At 44.9% G+C, this 16016-nt stretch overlaps 1 protein-coding gene across 2 annotated transcripts in view; it reads left to right on the forward strand.

The window, feature by feature from the left end:
- Positions 1 to 16016, forward strand: part of HHAT (hedgehog acyltransferase) — a 362562-nt gene that overhangs the window by 165635 nt on the left and 180911 nt on the right. The gene's annotated exons all lie outside the window — the stretch shown is intronic.

The raw sequence follows: 16016 nt of genomic DNA on the forward strand, positions 1-16016 counted from the left end.
ATGCCAGGCCTCCCTGTCCATCACCAACTCCCAGAGTTTACTCAGACTCACATCCATTGAGTCCGTGATGTTATCCAGCCATCTCATCCTCTGTCGTCCCCTTCTCCTCCTGCCCCCAATCCCTATAAGTACAAGTACATACTTCCCTGATAGCTCAGTTGGTAAAGAATCCCACTGCAATTCAGGAGATCCTGGTTCGATTCCTGGCTTGGGAAGATCCACTGGAGAAGGGATAGGCGACCCACTCCAGTATTCTTGGGCTTCCCTGGTGGCTCAGCTGGTAAAGAATCTGCCTGCAATGTCGGAGATCTGGGTTTGATCCCTGGGTTGGGAAGATCCCCTGAAGAAGGGAAAGGCTACCCACTCTAGTATTCTGGCCTGGAGAATTCCATGGACTGTATAGTTGACGGGGTCGCAAAGAGCCAGACATGACTGAGTGACTTTCACTTTCACTTTCTTTCATAAGTACAAATAGATTAGAAAGTGTATGTAATGGATTACATCTGGGGAAATAAGCAAGAATCAGAATGCCTGGGTATTGTGCTCAGTTCTGCTGTTCTTAGTACTTAGACTTTAGGCAATTTAAATAACTTTTTTTTTAGCAACATTTTTAATTCATCTGGAAAGTGGGGATTTTAATTCTGGTCTTACTATCAGAGTTATTGTGAGAATCTGTTGCAGTAATGGATATCAGTATGTTTTCTAGCACATGCTTCCTCTCTCATCTATTTTGTATGTATCCATATACACACATACACGCATGTATATGTGTATTTATGAGATTCCACATATTTGGTATATTGTTAATGTGTCATGAATCACTCAGGTTATGACCTTTGGGCAGGTTATAATCATTTTAGTAGGCTGAAGACAGTGTTTTGAAAAATAGAATAGGGAACATCACCATGAATTGCTCAGAGTAAAGGTAAGTCAGATTTCTTGAAACTCTGTTTCTGTTACATATCTGTAGTCGTTATCTATTCCAGATTGTCCCAAAAGTTAGCAGTTTAAAGTAACAAGCATTTATTATTTCTGAGAGTCGACGACTGCCCAGCTGATGGTTTGACGCAGGTTGAAGGCAAGCTGTCCTCCAGGTCTTCGGTCAGAGACTTGACTAGTTTGGAGGGACCATTTCCAAGCTCGCTCTTGCACGCATTGGCTGGAGGCTCCATTCCTGGTCGGGTGGGTCTTCTCTTAGGGCCACTCATAGCTGGCTTCCACCAGAGCACATGCTCTGAGTGAGAGAACAAGAGAACATCCCCCAGACAGAAGCTACAGTTTATAACCTACTCTCATTACTTCCTCCATGATTCTCTTCTATTCTGCTAGTCACACAGACCAGTCCTGGCACAGTGGGGACTACACAAGGCTGTGATAGCCAGGAGGCAAAGACCACTGAGGGCCATGTTGGAGAGGGCTACCACAACCTCTCTGCATAGTTGTGAATACTGGCTTGAGATATAAAATTTATTTCTTAATATGGATCATGTGAAAAAATGTTTTAAGAAACACTGCTCTGCGGTGTCTCATACTGTGTGCCATTGAACAGAGGCATATGTTAGTTGGCAGAAGCCCATTTAAGAAGCTCTGCTTTTTTTTTTTAAGAAGCTCTGCTTTTGATACTATTTCATACCCATGGTTAGTTACTAGTGACTTTGATCATGAACCAGTGATTTTTTTTTTTAACAATGAAACAATAGAAATAAAGTCTAAATGGACTATTCATCTTTAACCGAAATGAGCCTGTGCTTGCGTCCTGTGTCCTTTCCTAGCCCCCCTGTCAGATTCCTGTAGTGCTGTGTCATTTACCCATCTGGTCTTCTGCCAGCAGCTGGGCTGTTTATGGATTCTCACTTCCAATCTGTGGCCATATTTTATGCCAGCTGTGTGACTTGTTTCATGTATCTTGTGGAATATGATAGCTGGGTTTGTGATAGTAATTATACTTTCTGCTTTTTTTTTTTCTCTTTAGTTATTGGCCTGTGAGTGTGGTTTGAGTGATGAGGTTGTAGGAAATTTTACGTGTAGATAAAGGGGTTTCAGCTCAGTTCAGTCAGTTCAGTCGCTTAGTCATGTCCGACTCTGCGACCCCCTGGACTGCAGCACGCCAGGCCTCCCTGTCCATCACTAGCTCCCGGAGTCCACTCAAACTCATGTCCATTGAGTTGGTGATGCCATCCAACCATCTCATCCTCTGTTGTCCCCTTCTCCTCCCGCCTTCAGTCTTTCCCAGCATCAGGGTCTTTTCCAATGAGTCAGTTCTTCACATCAGATGGCCGAAGTATTGGAGTTTTAGTTTCAGCATCAGTCCTTCCAGTGAACACCCAGGACTGATTTCCTTTAGGATGGACTGGTTGGATCTCCTTGCAGTCCAAGGGACTCTCAAGAGTGTTCTCCAACACCACCGTTAAAAAGCATCAATTCTTCAGTGCTCAGCTTTCTTTATAGTCCAACTCTCACATCCGTACATGACTACTGGAAAAACCATAGTTTTGACTAGATGGACCTTTTGTTGGCAAGGGGGTTTACTTGTAGCTAAAGATAGAAGTTTATACCTAAACTTTTGCTTTGTGAAGAAGACTTATTACATACATAACAATGTGCCTGATTTAAAGGACTCTTATGGAATAACTGTAGCTATGACTTATAATGTAGCCTGCTATGGAAAGCAAATCTGTTTTAGCTTTCTTGACTGATTGAAAAAAAATAGCGTTAAGTGACTGACAAAGAACAATCTTTGAAGCACTAATACACTGTAAGCAGGCTAGGAAGTCTCTAGGTAAACAGTTCAGAGACCAGTGGAAGCACAGCAGTAAGTAAAAACATATGGCCACTGGCTTCAACTAAAACTGTGGGGGTTTCAAGATGGAATTGCTTCTTAGGGGGCAAAGGGGGTGCTGTCAATTAACTGGAAAGTGGCTGTTTTGCAAGAAGCCTCCTGGTTTGCTCTCTGCTGTGTGTGCTTTGAAATGCTCATGCTGCTTTTCAGCCCTGCAGCCACCGGTCTCTTCTGACTTGTTGAGATCGCCTGGCTGAGGGCTTCTCTCCATCACCAGTCACAGGGGAGGGTCACATGAGGACTGTTATTGTCAGCAGGCTCCCAGGGACAGAGGCCCCCTAGTTCTTAAAACTCCCCTAACATCTTGGGTTTACTGTGATTTTCTACGTATCAGTTGCCTCCCTAAGGTGTAAACTCTCATAAGTGGACACGCTCCCCAGCACCTGCCAGTCATTGGCCCAAGGCGGGGACTAGACACATACTTGTTGAAGAGGGAAGAAGTTCAATTCTTTATTCTCTTGAATGGGTTCATGTTCAGAAAAACCAGGTTTGTGGTGGTAATATACACATGATGCTGCTTGTTCTCAGTGATGCTGTTAAGTGTAGTAAAAGTTAACTTTCCTTGAAATCTGTGAACTTAAAAGTGTTGAAGACTATTTATAATACCGCCTCTGCTTCTTTTTAAAAGTGTTTATTTCTTGATTTTTGTCTATGCTGGGTCTCAGCTGTGGTGTGCGAAATCTTCCTTGTAGGGTAGGAAGATTTCAGCCCACAGGCTCCAGATGGCCTGGGCTCTATACTTGCAGCACTCAGGCTCCCTAGCTGTGGTGTATGGGTTTAGCTGCCCCCATGGCATGTGGGACCTTTGATCAGGGATTGAACCCGCCTCCCCTGCATTGACAGGCAGATCCCTAACCCCTGGACCACCAGGAAAATCCCTCATTGCTGTTTCTTGAAGTAAGGTCCTTCTTTCCCCCTTTGAAGCCTATGTCATTTTCAGTAACAGCCAATGGGAGGAGGACTTAATTTTCATAACAGGAGATGTGGCCCACTGATGGCATGAAGGAGCTGGTTGAGGACTGCTCAGCTAGAGAACTGGAGATCTCTTGAGGTTAAGAGATCGCTGTGTGCACCCCTGAAGGCCAGAGTCCTTATAGACTGGGCAGCAGCATCAGTCGGCTCTATGAAGTGCCTTTCTCTCCATGTTGCAGAGCCAGCCTTGGGTCCTCTCACGCATGTGCAGTAAAGCCAGTGTACTGATGCTGGGTTGTGGTGAAGGAGTGTTTATTACAAGGGGCCGACAAGGAGTCCCAGAAAGCTGGTGCTCACAAGGTCCCGACTCTGCGAAGAGTTTCAGCAAAGCATTTTTAAAAAAAATCCAATTCAGTTTTTAAAGCTTATTTTGTATCCGCTTTTGGCTGGGCTGGGTCTTCGTTGCTGTGTGGGCTTTCTCTGGTTGAGGAGAGCGAGGGCTACTCTCTAGAAGCGGTGCGCGGGCTTCTCATTGCCCTGGCTTCTCTTGTTGCTGGAGACCCGGGTTTGATGCCAAAGCGTCTGCCCACAATGCGGGAGACCCGGCTTCGATCCCTGGGTCGGGAAGATCCCGTGGAGAAGGAAATGGCAACCCACTCCAGTACTCTTGCCTGGAAAATTCCGTGGACTGAGGAGCCTGGTAGGCTACAGTCCATGGGGTCGCAAAGAGTCAGACACGACTGAGCGGCTTCACTTCACTTCTCTTGCTGCTGAGCACTCTAGCGGGGTGCGCTCGGGTGTGAGCAGTTGGGGCTCCCGGGGCCTAGAGCCCAGGCTCAGTAGTTGTGGTGCACAGGCTTGGTTGCTCTCCGGGATGTGGGATCTTTCCTGACCTGGGACTGAAGCCATGTCTCCTGCATTGGCAGTTGGATTCTTTATCACTGAGCTACTAGGGAAGTCCCTAGCAAAGCATTTTTAGAGGCCAGCTGAGGGTAGGGGAGTTCTAGGTCCTGTGATCAGCTCCTGCACAATTCTCTGATTGGTTAATGGTGAGGTAACAGGGCAGTGTCACAGGGGTTAATAACATTAGCAATCTTGAGACTCTAGTAGACCTGGAGGCTATATGCTCATGGTCATCAAGTATTTAGTTTCCATTCGGTGGGGCTTTTCCATGTCTGTAAAACAGCTTTGGAAATGTGCACCGGATATAGTTACCTAGGTGCTTCAGAGAGGAACTAAAGGAGAGGATATGAGCGGGGCGGGGGGAGGCTCTGTCCCTGGAAGCTTCCATAGGGTCCTGCTTGGTTACATGCAGAACACTAAACAAAGGACCGCCAATGAAGTTGCTATAGGTTTGGCCCATGGACCTGGCGTTGGCACTATAACTTTGGGAAGCAAAAGCAAATGTTTGCACGAAGGTCTATGGAAAGTCCAGAGCTTTGGTGTGCATTGGCACTCTGCCTTGCTGTCTCTTGACTTTCCTTGCTGGCTCTGCAGGGCTGGTCAGCCCCAGGCAGTATGTCCTGTCTGGTTTGGGTGAGACATCTGTGTCCTGCTGCTTCAAGCCTCAAGCCTTAGGCCCTGATGCAGCCCTGCAACGCGCCCTCCTCGTCTGCGCTCCGCTCCCCACTCCCTACACAGCACTCCCTACCCCTGTGTCTGCTGGCTTCCCTTTGACAGATACTGCTATGTAGTCTCTTTTTTTTCCTTCTGAATTTCAATGAAGAGAATTTGTTAGAAAGTTACAGAAGGAAAAATAGCCATGCTCTCTTTGATTAGTTGGAGCCGTGTAGGTAAAAGAGATGCCTAAGGAGAGGCTGTGTCATTAACTTGAGAGAGGCCACAGAGACTTGGGGACCCGTTGTTTTAAAACCCTGAACTTCTGCTTTTATCTTGGACAGTCAAGGAGGAAATAAATGCCAAAGGGACATTCTTATCCAAGTTCCCGTATGTAATTAGTATGAAAATAAGACTGAAGAGGGAAAGGGTACAAATTAGTGAGAATGATACTAATGTCAAATTTATTTATCAAACATCATTTTTAGATATAATGACCAGTTTCTCTGAAATTCAAATTAAGATAATAAATCTTCTGTTTTGGTATAAAGAAGAGGAAAGGTATAGAGAAGAAAAACCTGTGTCCCTCACCCCACTAAACACACTTGGGTCTTATTTCTTTTCAGACCTATTGGCCTTAGATTACTAAGAGTGGCAGAACCAAATGGGTGACTGTCCCAAAGAGTGAAACTAGATCCTTGACAATCATGTGATGCAGTTTTTCAAGCCATAATGAACAGCTTCATCAAGCACGTGGCATGAGTAATCACTCATTGTAACGTTGTATCCACAAGAGAAATGCTGTGTGGTAGAAGATTTCAATCAGATGTACATGTACACGTACAGAGAAGACTTTTCAGCTTTTAAGACTGTGTTAACATTTGCTCTGTGTTAAATTCCTGTGTTTTGGTGGCATTTAGGGGATAAGTATTGACTTTTTTTTTTTTAATATTGACTTTTAATTGTATAGTTCCCAATGCCAACCTTTTGAGGCCTGACCTACTTTATCGAGGTTCCTAAAACACTGAGTATCTTGGGTCCAGTTTACTTTACAAATCAGAAGCTGAAGCCCCTGTCTCTGTATAATCTTTCCTAATGGGGAATAAAAGGCAAAGGTCAGAGGTTCTCATTCTCTTTTTGGAGATAATTCAGTAGTTGTGTTGTCAGGGGCAGCCTGGGCAGAAAAATCAGTCGAGCTGTGTCAGCAGGGATATTCCATCAGGGATATGGTTTCTCTCCTTAATCTTGTTGCTTCTGGTTGCGTTCTGGGCATCATCACTGCACGTGCTGCCTTGCAGAAAGAAGAGTACATTTATCATCATCTCCAGTGGCTCTGGAGCCAGCTGTCTTCTTACTCAGCAATATTTTAGATTCCAATCCATAGTGATATTCTGCGAGGGTTCTAGCAGCTGGCTTCCAGGGAGAGGAGTCTAAGTACTTTGGAACTGACATGCTCCCTAGAGAGCACTTCCCACCCCCTACTGCTGCTGCTGCTAAGTCGCTTCAGTTGTGTACGACTCTGTGCGACCCCATAGGCGGCAGCCCACCGGGCTCCCCCATCCCTGGGATTCTCCCGGCAAGAACACTGGAGTGGGTTGCCATTTCCTTCTCCAGTGCATGAAAGTGAAAAGTGAAAGTGAAGTCGCTCAGTCGTGTCCAACTCTTAGCGACCCCAGGGACTGGAGCCCATCAGGCTCCTCCGTCCATTGGATTTTCCAGGCAAGAGTACTGCTAGCCAATTGCTATTTATCCTACAAAACCCAGCTAGAATATTACCTCCTCTGGGAAGCCCTTCCTGCATGCCTCCCCTGCTGTCATAATGTAAATACTTCTTTCCTGAGCTGCTAGACACTGTGTTTGTTTTGGGCTCTTTTTTTTTTTTTTTTTCCACAAGACCCTGTGCATCCCATCAGTAGGTGCTTTAACCTTATTAATGTGAGGGGACTCCCTCTTCCATAGTCCTAACCTCAGAACTAATATCCGCTATTAAAGCATTCATACGTTACTATGTTTCAGGTTCCTAAAGCCTATATTGTATTTTTCTTAAGAATAAAAAAAATGTCCTAGTCTAGAAATTACAAACATAATCTTTTGATAGGTGTATCTCATATTGATTTACAATATATGTCACTTAAAAAGCCCTGAGTTTTTAATGAGATCTGAGTTCAAGTTGAAATTGGGTCCCTTCCTAATTAAGTGATTGTAATCAAGTCTTTTAACCTTCATTCTTGTGTTTGTTTATTCATTCACGTATTTACTGAGCCTGTGGCATAGGTCCTGTTAGACACCCTGTGTTGGCTTCCTTAGCTAGAAAACGGGCATAACATACAAGTTCTGCTTTCCTTGCAGTTTGTTAAGAATTGTCTGACAGTGCTTTGTAAATGTAAAGCTCTGTTGAAACATTATTTATGATTATTTTAATAGACAAGGACTTGTTGTGCACAAAATAGAACAAAGCAGCAGATATTTGCTTTTTTGACAGAATTTGTTATAGCCACATCAAAAAAGTGTTATGGACATATCAGAGAGCACCATCTGGGGTGAATCGGCCTCAATTCTTTTTTCTTTCTTTCTTGATACCTACATTTGAAATATAATCCTGAAAATAGGAATCCTACTGGCTTAGCCTGGCTGTCCGTCGTATACCTCTCAGGAAAGTGGGAACAGGGACTGACTATCTCACTAGCACTGGACACAGTGGGTGAGAGGTAAGTCCCTTGAAGGATGTCAGACCTACCCTCAAACAAGCAAGCAAACAGAAGCAGCAAACGTCTACCACACAAATCTTACCCATTTTTTTTCCCAGCGGATGACTTTGTCTCATACTCTGGTAAAAGGCCTCCCTCTACTAACCCTGCAGGCTTCTGCACACATCACCTGTCCCAGTGGAAAATTTGCCCCTGGATAAACAAACAAAACCACCTTATTTGTCTCATCCTTCTAAAGCTACTCGCCTCCTTCCTCCCCTTCAGGACCACACTGTGTACACAGCATCAGAGTTACTTATACCCATTGTTTCTGCTTACCCTCCTGCCCACCCATTCTTCACTCTGGCTTGACTTCCACTTCAGTACTTAGTGAGACTGCACTGGTCCAAGCTGCCGAGGATCTTCACGTTGGCAAATATGTCTCGTGGGTATTTTTACGTGAAGACATGAAAAGCAAGATGAGCTTAGATCCCTACCTCATGCCATGTGCAAAAGGTAACTTTCAGATATCTTAGAGACTAACGCTGAAAGTGTGGTCCATAAAAGAAACACTGATAAGCTGGACTTTGAAGAATTCAAAACTTCTGTGCTTCAGAAGACAATTTTAAGAAAATAAGAAGACAAGCTACAGACCGTGAGAAAACATTTTCAAGTCACACATTGGATAAAGGACCTGCTTCTAGTATGTACACGGGGGTAGGAACTTAGCTTTCCTGTTCACTGTTGTATCCTAAGCATCTGTTGCAGTTCATGACATTTGGATCTCCCTGGTGGGTCAGATGGTAAAGCGTCTGCCTGCCGTGCGGGAGACCCGGGTTTGATCCCTGGGTTGGGAAGATCCTCTGGAGAAGGAAACGGCAACCAGGAGCCTGGTAGGCTACAGTCCATGGGGTCGCAAAGAGTCGGACACAACTGAGCAACTTCACTTTCACTTTCTGTACATATTTGTGGGATAAATGAATGACTATAGCATTAATGCAGTTCAGGGAAGAGTTTTTAGGAACATAATAAAGTCGGAGGAGGAGAGAAAATAATCTTGAACGTTTGTAGAATGTCTGTGAACCACTTGTAACCGCGCTAGGTTTCTTCCTTTTTGGATCTCCATGCCACAGGGAAGGAAACAGAGACCAGCAAGGATGATTTATTTTTTTGCCCAAGGTCAAATACAACTAAGTGGGAGAACTGGAGTTCACACCTTGGTTTCTAGTTCCACATCTAGTGGGCTATGGTTTCTAACTCTAGTTTAGGAAAGGTCTTCACTCCTGAGCCATCTAGGCCTGGCGCTGTGCCTTCTCTGTCTTTCTACACCAGTGTGAGATGTCCAGATCTCCAGGCTTTGGGGCTATTTCCCCACAATTTGCTCCCTGATAATCTGATGGTGAATACACATGTCTGATGCAAGGGAAGAACTGTCGTGTGAAAACCCAGCAGCAGCTTTCACTCTGTTTGTTTTGGAGAATATGTCCTCCCAGGACTACAGTTCTCATGTTCTAACTTCCCATCAAACTGTATTTCAGCAAATATGTTTTGGCTGCCAACTGGGGTCTGACTGGGCCTAAGTTCACTTTTACTTTTTCCTGTTTTCCCTGCAACACTTTTCATTCTTGACTGTGCAGGCTCTGAATCTCAAATTGATGGGCAGGCTAGATCCAGACCGGACCAGACTATGGAAAAGCATGAGAAAGTCAGGGAATGGCATGCTGCAGACTATATACATGGCTTTTACAGATGGCAATGGAGATGGCATGACCTGATGCCAGTTATTATATGATGTCAGCAAGAAGCCAGTTCTAAGTATTGTGTCCTGGGCATTCTCAGAAGATAAAGACATTGATTGAGGCTGAGAGGAAGGCAATATTGTGACATTTGAATAAAGAACTGGGTCTCCAGGAGATCTGGACTGTTAGACTCAGCTTTGCTGCTAGCTGTATAGTTGCAGTTCAAATTATTTCATCTTCCTTATCCTCTCTTTCCTAATCTGTCAAGTGAGGAGGTTAGAGCAGATAAACTTGAAGGCCTTTTCCACTCTTTGACATTAAATTAGATAGCCCAGCCAGAACTAACCAGGACTTCTTGAGCATAGGTATGAACTTTATTCTCCTGGTGAGTTGATTTAATGTTTATCTCCAACTCTCTACATCAGTCTTCAGACTTCCCAGATAGGAATGTGACAGTTATACTTTGGCAGTCCACTTAGGGGATAAACAAGTCTGGAGGTGAAAAACCATAAGGGTTGTACATTGACGAAGACAAGGGAAGGATTGAGATCTGAACATGGTACCTCACCAAATACTGCCCGTCTGTGTCATGCTGACTGGCCACGACAACAGAGATTCTAAAACATATCTCACTGATTGTAGGACGTTTGCAGCTTCTGGCCACAGTTTACTACTTTTTGTTTGTTTGTTTGTTTTTTATTCCTAGCTCCTAAACAGCCAGGATCAGCCTGGGAGGAGGGACCAGGCCTCTGAAAGACAGACAGCCTGTCAGAGTAGAATCGATTCTGGATCTAACTGTGGGCTCTGGCTCGAGTTCTGCCACGGACGTGCTGTGAAGGCCCGACGCCTCCTTTCTCAGAGCGGGTGCTCTGTGAGTAAGTGTGAGGGCACCACCACTCTGGCAGGTTGTTGTTGCTGTGTTCAGTTGCTAAGTCGTGTCTGACTGCACCATGCCAGGCTCCTCTGTCCTTCACTGTCTCCCAGAGTTTGCTCACATTCATGTCCATTGAGTCAGTGATGTTCTCTAACTATCTCATCTTCTGCTGCCCCCTTCTCCTTTAGACTTCAGGCTTTCCCAGCATCAGGGTCTTTTCCAGTGAGTCAGCTCTTCACATCAGGTGGCCAAAGTAGTGGGGCTTCAGCTTCAGCATCAGTCCTTCCAGTGAATATTCAGGGTTGATTTCCTTTAGGATTGACTGGTTGGATCTCCTTGCAGTCCAAGGGACTCTCAAGAGTCTTCTCCAACACCACAGTTCAAAAGCATCAATTCTTTGGTGCTCATCCTTCTTAATGGTCCAACTCTCACATCTGTACTTGACTACTGAAACAACATAGCTTTGACTAGATGGACCTTTGTCAACAAAGTAATATCTCTGCATTTTAATATGCTGTCTAGGTTGGTCATAACTTTCCTTCCAAGGAGCAAGTGTCTTTTTATTTCATGGCTGCAGTCACCATCTGCAGTGATTTTGGAGCCCAAGAAAATAAAGACTCTCACTGTTTCTATTGTTTCCCCATCTATTTGCCATGAAGTGATGGGACCAGATGCCATGATCTTAGTTTTCTGAATGTTGAGCATTAAGCCAACTTTTCACTCTCCTCTTTCACTTTCATTAAGAGGCTCTTTAGTTCTTCTTCACTTTCTGCCATAAGGGTGGTGTCATCTGCATATCTGAGGTTACTGATATTTCTCCCGGCAATCTTGATTCCAGCTTGTTCTTTATCCAGCCCAGTGTTTCTCATGATGTACTCTTCATATAAGTTAAATAAGCAGAGTGACAATATACAGCCTTGATGCACTCTTTCCTGATTTGAAACAGTCTGTTGTTCTGTATCCAGTTCTAACTGTTTCTTCCTGACCCTCATACAGATTTCTCAAAAGTCAGGTCAGATGGTTTGGTATTCCCTTGTCTTTAAGAATTTTCCACAGTTTGTTGTGATCCACACAGTCAAAGGCTTTGGTGTAGTCAATAAAGCAGAAATAGATGTTTTTCTGGAACTCTCTTGCTTTTTTGATGGTCCCGCGGATGTTGGCAATTTGATCTCTGGTTCCTTTGCCTTTTCTAAACCCAGCTTAAACATCTGGAAGTTCACGGTTCATGTACTGTTGAAGCCTGGCTTGGAGAATTTTGAGCATTACTTTACTAGCGTGTGAGATGAGTACAATTGTGTGGTAATTTGAGCATTCTTTGGCATTGCCTTTCTTTGGGATTAGAATGAAAACTGACATTTTTCAGTCCTGTGGCTACTGCTGAGTTTTACAAATTTGTTGGCATATTGAGTGCAGCACTTTCACAGCATCATCTTTTAGGATTTGAAATAGCTCAACTGGAATTCCATCACCTCCACTAGCTTTGTTCGTAGTGATGCTTCCTAAGGCCCACTTGACTTCGAATTCCAGGATGTCTGGCTCTAGGTGAGTGATCACACCATCGTGATTATCTGGGTCATGGAGACCTTTTTTGTACAGTTCTTCTGTGTATTCTTGCCACCTCTTCTTAATATCTTCTGCTTCTGTTAGGTCCATACCATTTCTGTCCTTTATCGAGCCCATCTTTGCATGAAATGTTCCCTTGGTATCTCTAATTTTCTTGAGGAGATCTCTAGTCTTTCCCATTCTATTGTTTTCCTCTATTTCTTTGCATTGATTGCTGAGGGAGGCTTTCTTATCTCTCCTTGCTGTTCTTTGAAAGTCTGCTTTCAAATGGGTACATCTTTCCTTTTCTCCTTTGCCTTTTGCTTCTCTTCTTTTCACAGCTATTTGTAAGGCCTCCTCAGGCAACGATTTTACCTTTTTGGATTTCTTTTCCTTGGGGATGGTCTTGATCACTGCCTCCTGGAGGCATTAGCCCAGGCTCAGTCTAATTCGCTGATGGTTATCAGACATGAGCTGCTGCTGTGGATGTGACTGAATACTTAGAGATGCTTCATGAAAGTGACTGGAAGAAGAAGTCAGAAGCCTGAGGCTAGGTGGCAGCTTTAAGTTCATTCACTCCGGTTTTCTATCTGACAGTTCAGTCTCGTCTACACACCCTTTGAATCCATGCTTGAACTCACCTTGTAATGAGGAACTCCCTGCCTTGCTCCACAGTTCCCTCTCAAGCTGCTCCTGCTGTTGACTGACGTTCAGACAACAAGAATGTCCGCATCACACACACACGGAAGATTTCCTGTTTTTACTTTCCAGAAAGAATCAAGAATAATATGCGCAGGATCACTGCTTATGTACCCTCATAAAGAAATCTTGGTTTATTGTGAGGAGGTAGCTGTGAGAGATTACTTTCTCCAAAGGAGATCAGAATAATTGTACTACAGTTTGGCAGCTATCTTATTTCAGGAGAGAAGCCCCACTTCTATCCGTGGGTATTTATTTTACGTATTTATGGTTATACTTGGCGTGTTAAATAATTACTTTTGAGCATCTGCTATCTGCAGTGTCCTGTGCTAAGGACCAGGGCAGACAGAGGCGTTGGTGCCTCATTACAGCACGTCAGACACAGGTTGATTTGTTGCCCACCCGGATTCTTGGACTCTAATGAATAGAAATTGAAAAGAGGCCAGATGAGAAATTCGGAAAGGGTGTTGTTTCGACTCCTGCTGCAACATGATGGAAGGAAAACAAGTAGCAGGTTTGCTTGCTTACTCCCAAGGAGGGCCAGCTGGTCCCTTAAATGGAGTGAGGGTTGGGGTGGACCCGTGGTTCGGGCTGGAGGAGCGGCTTGGGTGGTCCGCCCAGCCCCCGTGATGCTCTGTGCGGGGGGGGGGGGTCATGCACAGGACCCTCCTTTTGCTCCACCCACCTCAGAAGGGAGTTGGCTTTTGGCCTTTTTGTATCTTTTTCATAATCTGTCCCAACTGGCCATGCACACATTCATTTTTAATCTGTTATAGCATCTTTGTATTCTGTTGCTCAAGGAGATGTTTGTCCAGGTGCAAGCACTGCAGTAAAGGGTCCCAGGTGCCAGCTTGTCTCCGATTCACCAACAGCTATTTGTTGAGAATCTGCTTCGTGGCTGCCTCGGGTTCTTGCCCTTACGGAGTTTGCCATCCGCCGAGGGAGGCAGTGTTTGATGTCGATCACACTGTATTGAATCACTGTTGACTTTGCCACCTCTTCACGAGGCTCTGCTCTCCTTGAAGCGAGGTTACGTGCCGTGCATTACTAAATTTCCACCACCTGGCACACTGTAGGCAGAAGGTAAATATTTGTTAAGTGAGTCAGTGGCTGGATACATGAAGGGAAAAAACACACACTTTGGCATCTGGTGCTTTAAGCTAGGTCTCAACTCAGCAGTTTGCCAGCTAGGTGGCTGGGGATAAGGACAGGCAGTTTTATAAAATAGGAACCTCTTCTGCAGTGTGGTTGTAAAGATTAAAAGAGGGAATGCACGAGTGTTTCTTATGCCTGCATACTAAGTTGCTTCAGTGATGTCCAGCTCTGTGCACCCCCATGGACTGTAGCCTGCCGGGCTCCTCTGTCCATGGGATTCTCCAGGCAAGAGTACTGGAGGGGGTTGCCATTTCCTTTTATGTCCCTTTTTAATTTGACTTCTACCTGCCGAGTTATTGGGAATGGGACTTCCATTAAAACAACTCTTAAAAATTGGAGGGAAGGAGAGTACTATTCATTGAGTACTCGATGCGTCAGGCACTGTGCTCAGCTCTGTATCTGTTCTATCACTGAATTCTCATAACCTCCCAATGAGTAAGTGTTGACCCCATGGACTGTAGCCTGCCCGACTCCTCTGTCCATGGGATTCTCCAGGCAAGAATATTGGAGTGGGTTGCCACTCCCTTCTCCATCCCTGTGAGTAAAGGACCTCCGTTCTCCCCCCTGGGGAAGCTGGAGGCCGGAGCATTGACATCACTTTCCAGAGCCTGGCTGACTTTAAGACCCAAGCAGGTAGACAGTGCCTGCTGAGCTAAAGGGAGCGAGGCAGGTGGGCTTCCTCGGGGTAGGCCAGCCACGTTGGGAGAAACTGAAATCAGGTGGAGGTGGAAAGGGAGCAGTTACTTCAAATCAACGGCCATTTTCAATTAGTAATCATGAGAGGCAGCGAGAGCTCGTGATTTTAGTGGGAGGAGCAAGTAACTTGAGGCTTTTAGGGCTCTGACTCCCAGTTTCATCCTGTTCTAGCTGTGAGCTTTGCACCAGTTACTTAGCCTCTGAACTGTAGTTCCTTCACCAGAAATAGAGACGCCAGTAGCTACCTCCCTGACAACCACATGTGTCTGTGAGTAATGAACACAGTAGTTGCCACCTTCTAGATAAATGATAATTCGTGTGAATTATTAGGTTTCTCATGATTCCTTCGGGGCTTCTTCCCCTCCCCCACCTCTGTTCTGGGGGTCTCTGGGATTCCCTCTGTGTCTGTTCCATCCTCTGCTTCCTGCAGCACAGTCCATTACTTTCTGTAGGTGGTGTAATTGAAAAGACAAAATCTTTGTTTTAACTCATACACACTGCTGCTGCTGCTGCTAAGTCGCTTCAGTTGTGTCTGACTCTGTGCGACCCCATAGATGGCAGCCCACCAGGCTCCATCGTCCCTGGGATTCTCTAGGCAAGAACACTGGAGTGGGTTGCCATTGCCTTCTCCAATGCATGAAAGTGAAACTTATTACCTCTCAAATCGCAGTTCTGGTAAATTTACAATCACTGTCCATCATATCAAGATTTTACTTACGTGGCTGAGCAATGTAGCCTTGGTTTTGGTTGAGACGAGGGAGCATTTCTGTTTGTTTGTTGTTGTTGTTAAATCTGTGTTAAATATGATTAAGGAATTGACCTCATCCAGGTCAGTATAAAATCAGCTGAAACAAATCAGCTCTCCCTGCAGGTATATCCCCCTCTAGAGCTCCGTTCAGAGACTTATGAGTAAATGGAATTTAGGTATCTTGACTTTGATTTTCTCTCAATTATAGAAATATTTCAGGTGAGTCACACAGTAACTGAAATACTCATATTTTGGCTGTGTTTCTCTCTTCTTACCTACCCTGTGTCTATAGCCTGTAAACAGATGCTGGAAAGTATCTTGTCATTTAAAGGTATCCCACAAGAAATTGTATTTAGTATTATATGTCAGGGCTGAGATGTTTTAGGGTCAGGGCTAGGGTAGACCCGGATGCTAGGGGGACAGTCAGGGCCCGGGCAGTTGGACCTCTGTCTAGGGCGAGTTTCTGTGTCCAGTGCTCTTTCTGTAGAGACAGAATTGACCCAGGCTGGTTGCTAACCTGGGAGGCCAGTCCAGTGGATGGGACATCACCACCACCGTCAGGTGTTAG

The sequence above is a fragment of the Oryx dammah genome, unplaced genomic scaffold, assembly GCF_014754425.2.
Source record: "Oryx dammah isolate SB20612 unplaced genomic scaffold, SCBI_Odam_1.1 HiC_scaffold_21, whole genome shotgun sequence".
NCBI classification, from domain to species: Eukaryota; Metazoa; Chordata; class Mammalia; order Artiodactyla; family Bovidae; genus Oryx; species Oryx dammah.